A 14,732-nucleotide genomic window follows, 5' to 3' on the forward strand; every position below is an offset into this window, starting at 1 on the left:
CCTCACTAGAAATGGGAGGCCAGCAATTTCAGGGAGCTACTTTCAGGAGACTATTACAATGAAAAGTGAATGTAAAACATATCTAAATGATCATATTTGGGTGGGTTTATAATAATTTGGAGATAATTCTCGCTCAGAGCGAGTATGGAAGGGTTTACCAGAGCATTTTGTCTTATTCAAATCATTAATCCTTTTCCTCACTGACAATGGGAGGCAAGAATATTCAAGCGTAAACAGATTTTAGGAGTCCAATATTATGAAAAAGTGATAATCGTTGTTCATTAGTAATTCCTTATTCTTAAGTGGACTCAAGCTTGCATATGACAACAACTGGCCGAGTCAAAATTTTAATTAGTTTTAATTAAATACTGATGACCAATGTTATATGCCAAAAATAATATGAATAATTGGGCAAATGTCATTATTCAAAAAAATTCGAATTTAAAAAAATCGTTTGATCAAACCAAAAAACCAAAAACGATCCTTATTTACAAAATATGTAATTTTCTTTTTTTTTGTTTTTTGCTTAGCAAGAATTATTACGATTTAGAACCATAACTCTCTTTATTTCCAAATCTTAATAAATATTACAAAAAGAACTAACATTGTAATTACCAGCATAAAACAATAATTTACGTTGTTCTTCCAAAATATTGGAGTAGATATTACTACTATTTGATCAAGTAAGTCTTCAGTGGCACCTGCTGTTAGAAAGTATCTTACCTCTAAAGATCTATTTGTCTGACAAGATCTATTTGCAATCAGTAGAAAAACTTGAACATCAGAAGGTGTATGTCTTAGAGCTTGAAAAATTGTGGTAGTATTGTTCATTTTAGTATTAGAGTTATTTAGAAATTGCTGCGAACAAAGGTCTAATTATTTCCTGGAATACCTTGTTTTATAACTCCAGCTTTCATGGGAGTTCTGGATATGTCATTTGGAGTCGCTCATGACAGTAAATGTGGAAGAAAACTGTCATCATTTTTGTCCTAATGGATTATTTGTTGCAGATAATTAAGGTAATAAAGGCTCATTGGCAGCACGGGATGGTTCATAAGTGGTAGTAATATGATTTGTTACGTTGGTAAAAAAGTTCAATATGCGTGTCAATCGAAAAATAATTTAATGAGTAGATACAGACATGAAAAATGAATATTATTTTTGGGTGAAATCGTAAACAGATTAACTAAAGCATATTTACTCCAAAAGGGTAAATTGTATGTGTAAAATGAATATGACCCCTTAAAAGTAGCTTGCAGTAATTTATAACACTAATTTTTATACCCAAGAAATGTGGTGAGCAGAGTGGAAAACAAAAGTTACATTTTCGTTAACTACGCATGGGCCTCGAGCAAAAAGGACATTTTGTAATTCTTTGTTTAAATTTATGAAAGAGTGTTTTTATATATCATATTTGACATAATTCTAACATTTTTCTAATATCAACTTTCCAACAGTTCCATTTCCTAAACTGGGAATTGAAGCTATTTAATGATTTTTAAACTTTTGGTTCAACAGGAAAATACTCGTTATTGATGTAACGTGGTAAAAAAAAATTTTTTTTTATTAAAGTGATACACTTTGAGCAAATATGTATGTGGACTTTAATTTGTACATTAGCGCTTAAAGTGTTTCTAAACCAATACATTTACTACTTAAATACCTTTTTATTGTGGATTTTTATAAAAAAGTATTTAATATTTCCATATAGTTTGTCATTATTATATAACAATATCCCATTAAATATGTATTCAATCAATCAAAGATTTTTTACAGTACAGGTTTCCATTTCATGGCCTTTTTAGTAAGATCCACCATTTGAATGATTAATCATTGAAACGTTAGTTTGTAGCACTGATTGTCTCAAATAGTTTATATATCCGAGGAATCAATTATTCAGATTATTAGGTTATTGCTGTAACAGCATATTTATGTGAAGTAATGATATCTTCCTATTTTGTCAAAAATAAAATCGTCTGCTATGTAATTAGACAAAATGTGGGCAATTGGAGATTAAAAACAACATTCGTGAATATTGAGGAAACTCACATAATAATTAATTAATATATAATGTATATAAATGAGAAAATTTCATTATTCATTATTCAATACTTATTTTTATATTTTTTCCAAGGCGGATAAATTTATATATTAATTTGATATTACTTAATTGTACATTACTTATGACGTCATTGTTATTTTATTATTATTTTTATTTATTAGTAAACATTCTATTAATTTTGTGTATTAGTATCGATGTGGAGGGAGTTGAGGATTATAAATTAACTGCTTGAGAGACGTAATCATGTAGCCACGAAGGGAGCTCTTGGTTCTTGTGCTTCACTGCGTATTTTAATTTTATGCTTTGTACTTTGGAGATGACCTACTCAATCTTCCACAATGAGCCAACCCGAAGGATTCAGTCTTGCCTCAAAGTTCATCCAGATCTCTTCCTCCGCCATCTTAAGGATCGAGGTAATTTTTTCACATTCGTAGAATAGATTAAACGAGGTCTACAACTCTTTATGCCAAAAATAGCATAACAATTTATGTATCTCTTTAGGATCTCCTCGTGACTTGTTTGTAAAAATACAGGACGGTCCTAATCTATACCTCAACCATTTTTGACGTGTATGAGATAATGGATTCTTCAAAATGAGGTTTGGATCCGCATGTTCCATACCATCGCTAATACCAAACCATTGGAACCTTCACCTTGCGATAGATGAAGGGTCCTTATCTTCAAGACCAATACTAATACTTATTCAACGCAAGGCTCCCGTCTGACATATATTGACCTGCAGAAGTAATCCTTGTATTACTAAGGAACTCACTCCTACTGTTCAATCGAGGATTATTATTCAGTGGTTCGTTTGAACCTCATAAACGGAGGACATTTTCAATGGTAGAGCTTCATACAGAGCATATCTCCCTCCAATGATTACCCGATCTTTTCACCACTCCAAACATTTCAGATGGACCCATAAAGATCCGTTCAGCAAATTGACCACCAATCCTTTGTATGATTTTTTTATTTGAATTTCCCAAAAATCACAAGAGCTCCAGAGTAGTTTTAACCACGAGAGATTCAGCGCCTTCCACATACCTTCTATGTCTGTAGAACCAAGACCCCATCGAGTTGTTGGGGCATTTATCCTCGACCCTGAAACGTATGTCTAAATCTTCTATTAATTTATGTATGTTCTTCACGTATCATCTATGAAAAAGGGACGTATCTCAACAAATGGAACGTTTTTGAGAGGATATTGATATCCCAGGCCTTCACTTTTTCATATCTGGTGAGTGGAGTATTACTGAAAAATCTGAAACCTTTCTGTATAGTAGATAAAAAGTTTAACTCATTTATTCGCTCAGGATCGGCACTGCAGCTAGAAACTTTCATTCATATATGAGAAAGACAAAATATAATTCGCTAAGACCATCACATGTCTTAAGATAGTCGTCACAGTTGGATAAGATCTGATTCTTCTCGATGTTGATGGAGAGACCTTTTTTTTTTTTTTTTTTTTTTTTTTTTGAAATCCTGAATGACTGATGGCGTGGGAGATGGAATATAGTAGTTTTTCTTGTCTTCCCGTTAGAAATAAGGTAAGGTCATGCGCGTATAAAAAACACTTCAGTGACTTTTCATTTATTTTTAGACGTTCAAAGCTGGAGTTGATAATCTCGTTTAATCCATTCATCGCGATTAGAAAGATTGCCGAGCTCCACGCTGAATGCAAAACTTAGAATGAGCACCGGGTATGTCAATGTTCAATGATGAGTTCATAATAATGGCCGAGACCATCTTAACAACCCCATCCGGCAGTCCGTACCTATATAGCTATTCGACAATGAACTTGTGTATGACACTATCGAATGCCTTTTCGAAGTAGAAAAAAATTGTAGCGCACTTGGATAATGCACGTAAGTCGATACCATCTTGTATAGAGTGTGGTATATCCTCTAGTAGGCGTGACGCCATAAAGCCTTTCTGATCCGTTGATATAATATATGGAATATTCTGGAAAGTATCCGATTTAATATTCCGATGAGTATTTTATATGAGGTATTCAGTAGGGAAATGGGTCTTTAATTTTTAATGTCATACTTTGATTTGTTCTTCTTTAGAACTTAAGGATCCAGTGCTCTTGAAGTCAGGAATAAAACCTTTATTGAATATTTCCTTAGACATTTCTTCGAGGATTGAAGAAAGTAAATTTTTAAACCTTTTGAAAAATTCAAAAGGCAACCTTGGTCGTCCAGGGCTTTTAAATTTTTTGTCGTAACCATTGATGAACTTCATAATTTTTTCTTCTGTGATTGGTGAGTTTATATCCAAAAATATATCACGATTTAGATAATTTTGATCTTTTTTTTTTTTTCAGTTCTTCCAGGATCCCAATTTTTAAACAACAAAGGTTTCCATTTTGTTGGATCTCTTGTTCAAACAGAAGTCACATAGTTTGTTCGACTTGCAAACCGAACAACCATATAATTTGGAATAAAATCTGCATGTTTCTACGGATATTTTCTCCGAATCTATGAAAATAAAACATTTCACGGGAACCATTTTTCAAATCTTTAAAAGCTTAAAAAATGTGTCATCAAAGAAATTGCTGTGTCCGAAGTTGCATTAGGATCAGTTTACTCATTTGAATATTGAAATGTGATATATACTTATAATAAGAGACCATCACGTTCACAAGTTTTAACAATATCCATCATAGCAATTAGGTTGCTGTAATTATATGTATAAGATATAATTCTTCAGAGTCTTGATAATAGTTGAGGAGAATTAGTAAGAAATAAGGAGAAATTAAATGTAAAAACCTTCCATTTTAATAAATGTACACATAGGTGATAAGTAAGATTGAAAATAATATATTCTCTCTTGCAACAGAAATGAATAAGAAAATAGAAAACATACATTTGAAAAAAAAAAAAAAAAAAAAAAAAATGTAGATTGTTGGAGGATAAATTTTATTAAAATATATGTCTGTAAAATAAAATAAAGCAGAGATGCAACCCCTCAAAATAGCTTGCAGTAGCTTATAACACTAGTTTTTATCGCCAAGAAATGTGGCGAGCAAGTGGAAAATAAAAGTTACAATTGACTAAGAATTCAAAAATCTGCAGCCTCATTTCACAGATAATGACATCACCACCAAATCGGTCGACAAGGAACATGGCCATGGGAGGCAACTAAACAAATATCTACTACAAAGGTAAGATTGATAAAACTTGTATTACCTAATTTAAAAATTAATGATTCATTTGTAGGCGGTTGAAATATGCAGTGTGGACAAATCTTCCGTCGTACCTCTGTTCACCTCCACCACCACCTAGACCCGACCAGAGAATCATCAAGCAGCCAAAGGCTCCAACTCGACTATGAGCGTCAAAACGCCATTGGAGTGGAGATTTTCGTGGAAGAAGAAGTTGAAACAACTCAAGAGCTATATAAGAAGTTATCTCAGGAGACACTCCCCTCAGAATTTACTCTTCTTAAATCGCCAAAATTATCCCTAGTCAAGCTTGAAGCTACGAGGGCCAAGGGCCTTGAAATAGAAGATGACCAGTGCAATTTCCTACTGTCTAACCCAAAATCACAGGAGAAGATTGAATCTGTTACAGAAGTAATCAACATAGCTGCATATATTGGATCAAAGGAGGAATTGAAGAACGATGAGGCGTATGATGTCATCATGAGCCTCTTGCGTAGACGCTATTAGAATCTTCAGACTTGGAGCCAGCTCAATTATCAAAGCTGTCTTTTATCACGGAGCAGATGTTACTACTCTTCAAGAGACCCAAAGCTAGGAGATACTCACCTGGTCTTCTCTCTGTTGTTCTCCTATGGCAAAACGTGAGCACAGCCCTCTATGGTCAAATCTATAGGTCGAATGCTCTTACAATTCTTAGTCCCAAGCATCTCAGACCTCTGTCAATTGTAGTTACGTAGAAACTGGATTGCCTGTTTCAACGGTTAAATATCTCTGAATAGCAGAGAACGCAATGTTACTCTCATGATTATTGAGGTGTACTCAGCATAAAGTTTTGAGTTTGTGAGAGGCAAGTTCCTTTCTTGTAAGAACAAGGAAACTACCAAAACAGCTCTCACATTCATGAACAAGTCTGTTGGATGAAAATATATGGATGTGGTTGCACTCATCCCAGCGGCAAAAATGACTGCAGAATTTATATACAGTCAATACACTCCCATCATGAAGACCCTTTATCAAATCGGGTTCATTGTTGTTGCTGTATCAGTTCACAACCACCCAGCCAACAGGACACTAAGCTTCTTTCAATGTGATGGGTGAGAACTTGGTTGTTGAACTCAATGATGGAATTAAAACAAGAGAGCCGAAAGAGAGAATCTATTTAAAAAAATAGCAACGGAAATCAAGCACGAAAGATTGCGAAAATGCACTCTAATTTAACATTAACTGACTTATATTTACTATGCAGTTTCATATGATTTTTATTTTTTAATTCTTAGTTACTGTCTACTTGAAGTATCAATTTATCTTTGTTAATAAAAAAAAAAAATGTTTATAACTTATTTCATGGTTGTAAATCAGGTAAAAGAAGAACTAGAGTTTATATTAATGAATGCACGGTAGGCCACATTCTGAGTTGCGCATTTTGAAGTCTGCCATCCCTATAGTAGAGACATCCTTAATATAACAATGGTCAATATTGTACATATTTGATGATATCAAACGTGGGGCAAGCTATTTACACACTGATATATTAAATAAGGTACAAATTAAACATGTGAAATGCTATTAAAATAAGAGGATTGAAAGGAAGGAGATCATCTTAAGATCAATACATAAGAGTACGAATTATGTGTATATAATTTTAATTTGTTAAAAATCAATCAATAAAGTTGTACTTGTGTAAAAAAAAAATTAGTCATACATCAATTATGATGAATAATTGAATGGTCCAACCTAATTGACATCCACATAATATGTTATAGCATTGACTTCTGATGGAGAAACATGTTTAAGTGTACGTATGTGAAGCATAGAGATGAATAAAAACCAAAATCATTTTACTTGATCATTTTTATTTTATAATTAATTATTTGAGTTAAAATCCAGGATTTGTCACATTTTTAAATATTTTTGTTTTAGTTTGGTATTTGTCGAGTAATTGATTACATGGATATGTATGTACGTATGTAGGTGGATTTAAGTAAACGAATCATCACCAAGAAATATCTGTCAGTATAGAGTATACAGGGTCTTGCAGATAAATTTGGACCAAGTTTAAGGCTACCAAGATCCATAGTGAATGGTTCTGGATAATACTTTATTTAACAAAATATGAGCATGAGACAATTTTGAATATTTTTTATTCTAGCTATATATTCTGCTTCAAGGAAAGTCTCTAATCGGGATCTGAAAGCTTTAACGGACTTTGAGACCTCCGCAGTGTCTATGGCCGACTTTAGGGCCTCCACAGAGTTATGGTAGGTTGCACAGGCCTCCCCCTCCAACTTTCCCTACAAATAAAAATCAAAAAGATTAAAACCAGGAGAGTTAGGTCTTGAAGTCCCAAAAATGAGGCACATTGTCCTTCAACCATTCTTGCACAATCTTGTACTTATGGGCTGGGGGTGGAGTCCTTCTGGAAGGTGTACCTTCTGCCTCCAGCCACTTTGTCCATCCAGGGCTTAAGCACGTACAAGTAGACCTCTTTATTCACCTTCTCCTTGGGCTTGAAGAAGTAGGGTTGCATGACGTGACCCTCACTGCTAATGATCACGGGGGATGGGGTCTTCGTCTTGAACACCATGGGACTTCAGACCGTTCTTTACATGCCATCTGTCATTTGATTATGGTTGTTTCTGTACATGTCAACAGTGAATATCTTTTCATCTGAGAAGAACCACAAATTTCCTCCAGTTTTTTCAAGGAAGACAGGATCTTCTTGTACCTAGCTCTCTGGTGAGCTTCATTGAATCTTTTAACAGGTGTCTCACCCTTAGGACATAGTTTTTGTACCTTAAGTTCTCATTGATGGACCTCTTGAGCCCAGCCAGGAATATGGGGGTCCTCTTTCTGTTATTCTTGTGACTGTGCTTGAAGCCAGGAATATGGGGGTCCTCTTTTGGATGATATGCTGGGCATACCCTTGTTTTGTACCTCTTGAGGATGGTGTAAAAGGTACTTTTTGGGTACATCAGGAGTCTGATAGAGTATTCTGCGCAATGGAGATCGATCATATCACAGCAGCCCTTTGTTGGTGCTGCATCCTCATGAAGTGGAATTATGTTATGTTTTATCTCATAAAGTTATAATTACAACCTACATAACCTTCCAGATAAAATAGCTATAGACATCCCTGTTGTTTCTCTTAACATCCATAAACTTGGTCCAAATTAATCTCCACTGGTCTGTAGAACAATTTCAAATTCAGTTGTAATCCTTAACGGATGTTTCTTAAGTGTTTTTTGTTTTTATATATTGTTATGTATTGATGTATTTCATACTTGTAGATGGATATTACAATTACGTGTACTTATATAATATGTATATGATTCAGGATAATAGTATGAAGTAGTAATAATAATCAAGTGTACAGTTTTAAATAGACCCCAATTGAGCTAAGAGTTTCACTCTTCAAGATCATTACAGGGCACAGTTGGTTGTTTAAGAATAACATTAAATAGCATAAGGATTAAAACTGCGTTAAGAAAAGATCTCGAGGTGCTCAGGAAATATAATCCAGGGCAAAATATGAAAATTTAAAAATATATATATTAAAAGAAGAAAATTCGTACGTAAATAAAGTAAGTCGGACTCTGGAAGCTGTAAAAATGTAATTAATAAATACAACGAAATACAGAAAAAGTATTTCGTTTTTAGTAGAATCCCCAGAAGAAAGTATAAAAGAGGAAGTTAATAGGACAAAAATGGGGAAGAGTTTGTCGAAATTGAATCTCGAGTACATATATAGCCTATGTTGAATAATCTTCCACTTTTTTTTCAATCACAAAAGAGACTCACAAGCAAGGTTGTGCACGGTTCCGGTCTCGATTCAGCTTTATCGGTCTCGGATCCGGTCTTCAGTTCTTTTTTATACAGGCTCAATTTAGTGACAGGCACTTAAAACAAGAGGCGTTGCTATAAAATCCGGGCCCGGGAAATGATATTAGAGTGCGTAGTGCCAGCAGAGGGCCGAAAACTAGGGTTCCTTAAGACAATGTTTTTCAAAGTGGGCCGTGAGGGGAGGCTTGGAGGGGGGGGGGCGTAGGTAGATGTAGAATTGAGTAAGGTTAATAGAAATATATACATAACCTTGGAATTGAGGATTGTTTTCAGTCTACACATACATAGTACACATGCTTCGTATAAAGGGGCCTTAGTTAAAAAGCTATTAGTGTAGAGGGGTATGCGGTCGCATAGTAAGGGTTGGGAGACCTGGCTTAGGAAATATTATAATTATCATATTATAGGGTCCTGACAAACTTAGTAGCGGACGTGGATCCATAATCTACCCCCACCTTCTCCCTCTTTTATTTACACCGTCTGGTGCCTAAAACCTTGATTAAAACTAATTTATTTTTAATAATATATATTGAATTTCTTTATTGTTTATTGCAATTGTAATTATATAATGTGTTTTTTTTTGTAGTAAATCCTTAGTTAAATAATTACCCGACTCATGTTTCAAGGGGAAATTATGCAAAGGCAATTGCTGTCTTCGTATATTTCACTGCTCTTTCAGGCTTACTATTTATTGACGATAGGAAAAGCTTCCACCTACAAGTAGATAATAATATATTAAGTATCTATTATATATTGTGTACATGTAATGCGTAAATATCTACCGAGCTGTTAGCAAACCGAAAGAGTTTTCTTTTATTCTTCTTGCCCTGGAGAGACGATAATTATATATTCATTTTTTATCATCTAATTTCCCTCTAGGATATGGTCTTAATAGATTGGGTTTCAAGGGAAACGTCTCATCCTAACAAATGCCAACGGCATTTCATTTGTATCTATATGTGGAAGATATCTTGGAGGTGGGATTATAATATTTGAAATTCAAAGGTTTTATGATTCAAAAATAAGTTGTCAGTTCCCCCCTTAAATAGTCACAGACTAGGTCTACATAAAATTACGAAATTTGAATCTGAAGGGGCCAAAGAAAACATACTTAGGAAAAGAAAATCAAAACTGAAAAGACACACAATGTAATTACAAAATTAGCAAAACTCTTTCATGGATATATAAAAATAGGTAACGGACATATAAAACTTGGTCAAGGAAATATATAATCTATGATAAAATGCATCTTGTACCACAGGTCTATTAGTATCCAGCTTCATGGTAATACATGGAGACGATTCTATCACTTTTCACACGAAAATATACTACTTCACTATAAATTTAGTCATATCATCAAAGGACAAATACGGAATGAAGTGCCTATTATAACGCTCTGAGATCATAATTATATCCTTATTCACTTAATAAATGTACAAAGATATTTTTATACTTCTAATATATTATTCTTTATTTGGCCATAGCACATACTTTTTCTGTGTCCAAGTCCACATGCTCCGAGTCCGATATAAGTCCAAGTCATGATACCTCTGAGGCCTGAGCTAAGTCGACACCAAATCCAAAATATCGCTATCTGTCACTGACTTCACAAATAATCGATTTAACTTAGGTGGTCATAACTCATACCATCAAAGGAAGGACAACTCCATGATCCTCCATAACTGAAACAAATGACATTGATATGAAAAAGATGACTAATTCTTCTATGGACATTACATAAGACGAGAGAATGATCCACTGCTGAGACACATAAAGACGAGCATGATGACCACGACTCAATTAATCGAAAATTTCCATGGACCATGAAAAAATATTAAAATATTTTTTAATTAGGTCTTCTTTTGTCTGAACATAAACTGGAGCCCCAATCTGCTGCTGAAAGCAATTATTGAATTCCTGCTGGATTCATGGCAATATCTTTTGCCCTAAAACCTATGTTTCACTAATTTAGTAGGACCCTGTACAAGTATAAGGATTCTGTACAGTATATAGTTAGGATAATTGAAGGAGTCACATAATGATACAAGAAATGATGGAACTATGAATATATTTATTGAATTATTTTCATTTTGAAATATCCGCCCTCCGAAACAAAATACCTACATCCAATGTATTTATCACTCTTAAAGTCGATAGGCAAGGACATTACAGTGTTGTGCAGCTATTTTCTTATTTAATGTGATAGGATCGATCGATGTAGATTTAAAGTATTGTTGAAATACTTGGGATAGATTAATTAATTAATTAATAATGTCTAATTAAGAGATCTGGTATTTCATTTATAATATGATCTTTGCCTCTCTCACAGTCTATTAACTATTTATATAAATCATAAAATATTAAACATAAGATAGGGGCAAATTTATATTCCAATTTTTTTAAATTTACTGATGTACTGTCTGTAATGTAGTTCCTACTACTACACCTATATTGGCTGTATATAATATAATATAGCCTATATTATACCACCTATACTGTAGATCCATCGTCAAGAATAATATCTTAGGACAGGGAAATTTTTGATATTTTGGCAGAATGTATCCCCTAACATCAAAACGTCCATGAAAATAAGGTTAGTTATACTCTGGTAATTTGACTTCGTTTCGACTACTTTGGAGTTATTGGTGGATTACAAAGAGTGGTGAGTCTCACCAATAAACTTTCAACCTTAGAGTTTTTCATTATATAGGTATTTCGTTTAAATAAACCTATATCAATTAAACTTATTTATCGTTGAGGAGTATTCCATCAATACTTGATAACTCCATGATAAAAATAAATAATAGATATAAAAACACCAGATTGCAATATCATTTACTTCTGAGGCACAGGGAGGAAGAAAAAGTGAAGGGTCAAAGCGAGCACAGTACAATCAATCTATGATTTTTATAAGTTAATAAAGTATTGTGATATATTTAATATTATGTATCATATTCACAAACGCATGCAGACTTTCATGGACGAGGTCCCCATCTTGATCTAGTTATATAACTCTAAAACAATCCTCTTCATAGCCTTTTGATGAAGAAAGGGACTGCATATAATTGTCAATGATTCTTCGTAACGGACCGTAGCAGCAGTATTCCAGGATTCCTTCGTAATGCTTTGAAACCAACGTTTTAAAGTAGGGTGAAGGAGAAGGAGTAGGAGCGAGTAGTGATAGACGATGAACAAGAGGAAGAGTCATGACAGGATTTAATTATATTTCCCAAGGCCAAGGTATAAATAATAACCACGCATCGGGATTCAATTCCTACTCACTATTAATGATTTACGACCACGTCATTTCTAAACCATAAACACCATAAATTATTCATATCTGTGTCCCATCCATCCCTAGTCATCCTCATCAATTAGGATGACTGGCTCATCTCCAGTGCATTTTCTTTCTTCCTTTATTTTGTAATAACTAAGTAATAAGTTATACCTAACTATTTGTTATTATTTATGAGTTATTACTTATTGTTCTATTAATTTAAGTCAAAGGAGCGTTCCTGTCTTTATGGTAGGATAGTATAGGATAGGGAACAAGTGTCTACTCGACCCCTAACTACATCTGCTCTGAAGAAGAACCGCCTGTGGTAGAAATAGTCGAGCTTACGTCTCAAATCTCTTTTGAAACACCAATCTAGTTCCTGGTGGGAAGGAGGATAGATTATTCTTACTTCAAGAATCTGCAGAATGGAGTAAATATGTATCTGAATCCTGCAAAAGTCGTAAGAATAGATTGGTTGGCCAAATTTGGAGCTCACTTTTTTGCCCCTCCAAGGATGGAGGGACTGTCTTTGTACCGGACTGGGTCTAAGAACTTTGCTTAAGTCATTCGCAAAGAGGAATTTCCAATCCTTGGTTAAATTGGAAGATGTTAAAGAGAAAGCTCTTGTTGAGTGTAATCTTCCGAGCTCCCTTCTTAACTACTCCTTTAAAAATATCTCCTGTTATTCACCAGAGCCTTATAAGAACTTATAGGGCTCTTCTATTCACTAATCAAAGCTTTAGTTAAATATTTGCAGTCGCTATTTAATAAATATTATAACTTCAGCGGACCTTTTTGGCTTAATATGGATGTCTCGGATATTTATTATATCTCATGACGAAGGACAATGTTTCAGACCTGGATATGTCGATTTGTCTCACTAAAATATCTATACTTTTGTCAGGATCTCAATCGCAATTCAACTTAAGAAAGAATAATGATCGAAGATTTTATTATTCATAAACATTTTGGGGGATCATTTGTTTATCATAAGTATTTCAACAATACTAATGTATCTACATCGACCGATCCTATGACATTAAATAAGAAAATAGCTGCACAACACTGCCATGTCCCTGCCTATCGATTTTAACGGTGATAAATACATTGGATGTAGGTATTTTGTTTTGGAGGGGGATTTTTCTAAATGAAAATAATTGAATTAATCTATTCATAGTTCCATCATTTCTTGTATCATTACATGGATCAATCAATTAGCCTAATCCTACACTGTACGGAATCTCTACACTGATGATGCCTAGTGCGAAACAAAAATGGAATTAATCAATGAAAGGGAAGAAGTGAAAAGACCTCTAAATATTCCTTGGAAATAAAATTTATTTTTTTGACTAAAACTGATTTGAATTAATTAAAATTAACCAGATTTTGGCACTAAATAGCCTCTATCTAGATATTTTACTTAAATATATTATATTGTAAATGTTTAGAAGAAGAAATGTATTATAAATACAAATTATTTAACTCGATTGCTTCAACCTTAGGAGTGAATTTACGGACTGTTCAGCGTATCCGTAAGAAGCTAGAGGACACCTGGGATGTTGATGCCACCATAAAGAGGGCCCCAAGGAGGAGGGCGCCGACAGGAAGGTCAGGGACACCGACTTTGTCGACAAGGTGAAGAAGATGGTTGAGGATGACCCTACCAGGTCCGGGGGTGGCCGGAGACATGCCCTGGGTGTGGCAACAGGACTCAGCACCCTGCTATGTGCCCAAAATCTCCATGTAGTGGTTAACCGAGAACTGTTATGACGTCTTAACCAAGGATTTGTGGCCTCCTAACTCTCCCGACCTTCATCTCTGGACTATTTTGTCTGGGGCTATGTCGAGAGACATACCAACAGACATCCCCATAGCACCAAGGCCAGCCTGATGGACTCCATCAAGGAGGTATTCGGCAACATGGACAATGAGATGGTCAGAAGAGCCTGCGGCCGGTTCAGAGGCCGTTATTGATACCAACGGTGATTATATCGAATGAATGGCTACTCTATACCTATGTGCTCGTCATAGTTTTGATTTTCAATAAAAAAAGTTAAAAAATGTATATTTTGTGTTGTTTTTTGTAGAAAAATATTTTGGCGACAATTTGATCCCCGTTCCCTTTACTGAATTAATGAAATTAAACCTTACTACGGATAAACCTAGATAAATTGTAAACTAAAATAAAAAACTTTTTTTTAATCACTTTTAGTATAATTTACTGAGATGTTACGAAGGTTGTACTGCTTCCATACAATGACTATTAATTAATTATTGATGGTTAATAACTTATACAAAATTCCATTTCTCTGTTGACTTCTCCAAAAAATGATATTCAAATCAGTTATAAAGAAATATAAATTTCATCAGTCCCATCCATTGATGAA

At 34.3% G+C, this 14,732-nt stretch overlaps 2 long non-coding RNA genes across 15 annotated transcripts; both read left to right on the forward strand.

The window, feature by feature from the left end:
• The first annotated feature begins 812 nt into the window (after positions 1–812).
• LOC121125080 (uncharacterized) lies at positions 813–7,069 on the forward strand. Of its 14 annotated transcripts, XR_011782118.1 has the most exons (8): positions 813–2,475; positions 2,564–3,170; positions 3,229–3,299; positions 3,376–3,609; positions 3,663–3,927; positions 4,132–4,326; positions 4,389–5,228; positions 5,284–7,069. It is a non-coding gene; the product is annotated as an uncharacterized lncRNA (long non-coding RNA). The 14 variants fall into 14 exon arrangements; XR_011782116.1 differs by having other exon boundaries at positions 2,564–3,299; positions 3,663–4,069; XR_011782114.1 differs by having other exon boundaries at positions 3,229–3,609; positions 3,663–4,069.
• Positions 7,070–12,565: 5,496 nt separating this feature from the next.
• LOC121125417 (uncharacterized) lies at positions 12,566–13,770 on the forward strand. The gene is made up of 2 exons (XR_005866651.2): positions 12,566–13,458; positions 13,523–13,770. It is a non-coding gene; the product is annotated as an uncharacterized lncRNA (long non-coding RNA).
• The last annotated feature ends 962 nt before the right edge of the window (positions 13,771–14,732 follow it).

This window comes from Lepeophtheirus salmonis, chromosome 10 (assembly GCF_016086655.4).
Source record: "Lepeophtheirus salmonis chromosome 10, UVic_Lsal_1.4, whole genome shotgun sequence".
Lineage (NCBI taxonomy): Eukaryota > Metazoa > Arthropoda > Copepoda > Siphonostomatoida > Caligidae > Lepeophtheirus > Lepeophtheirus salmonis.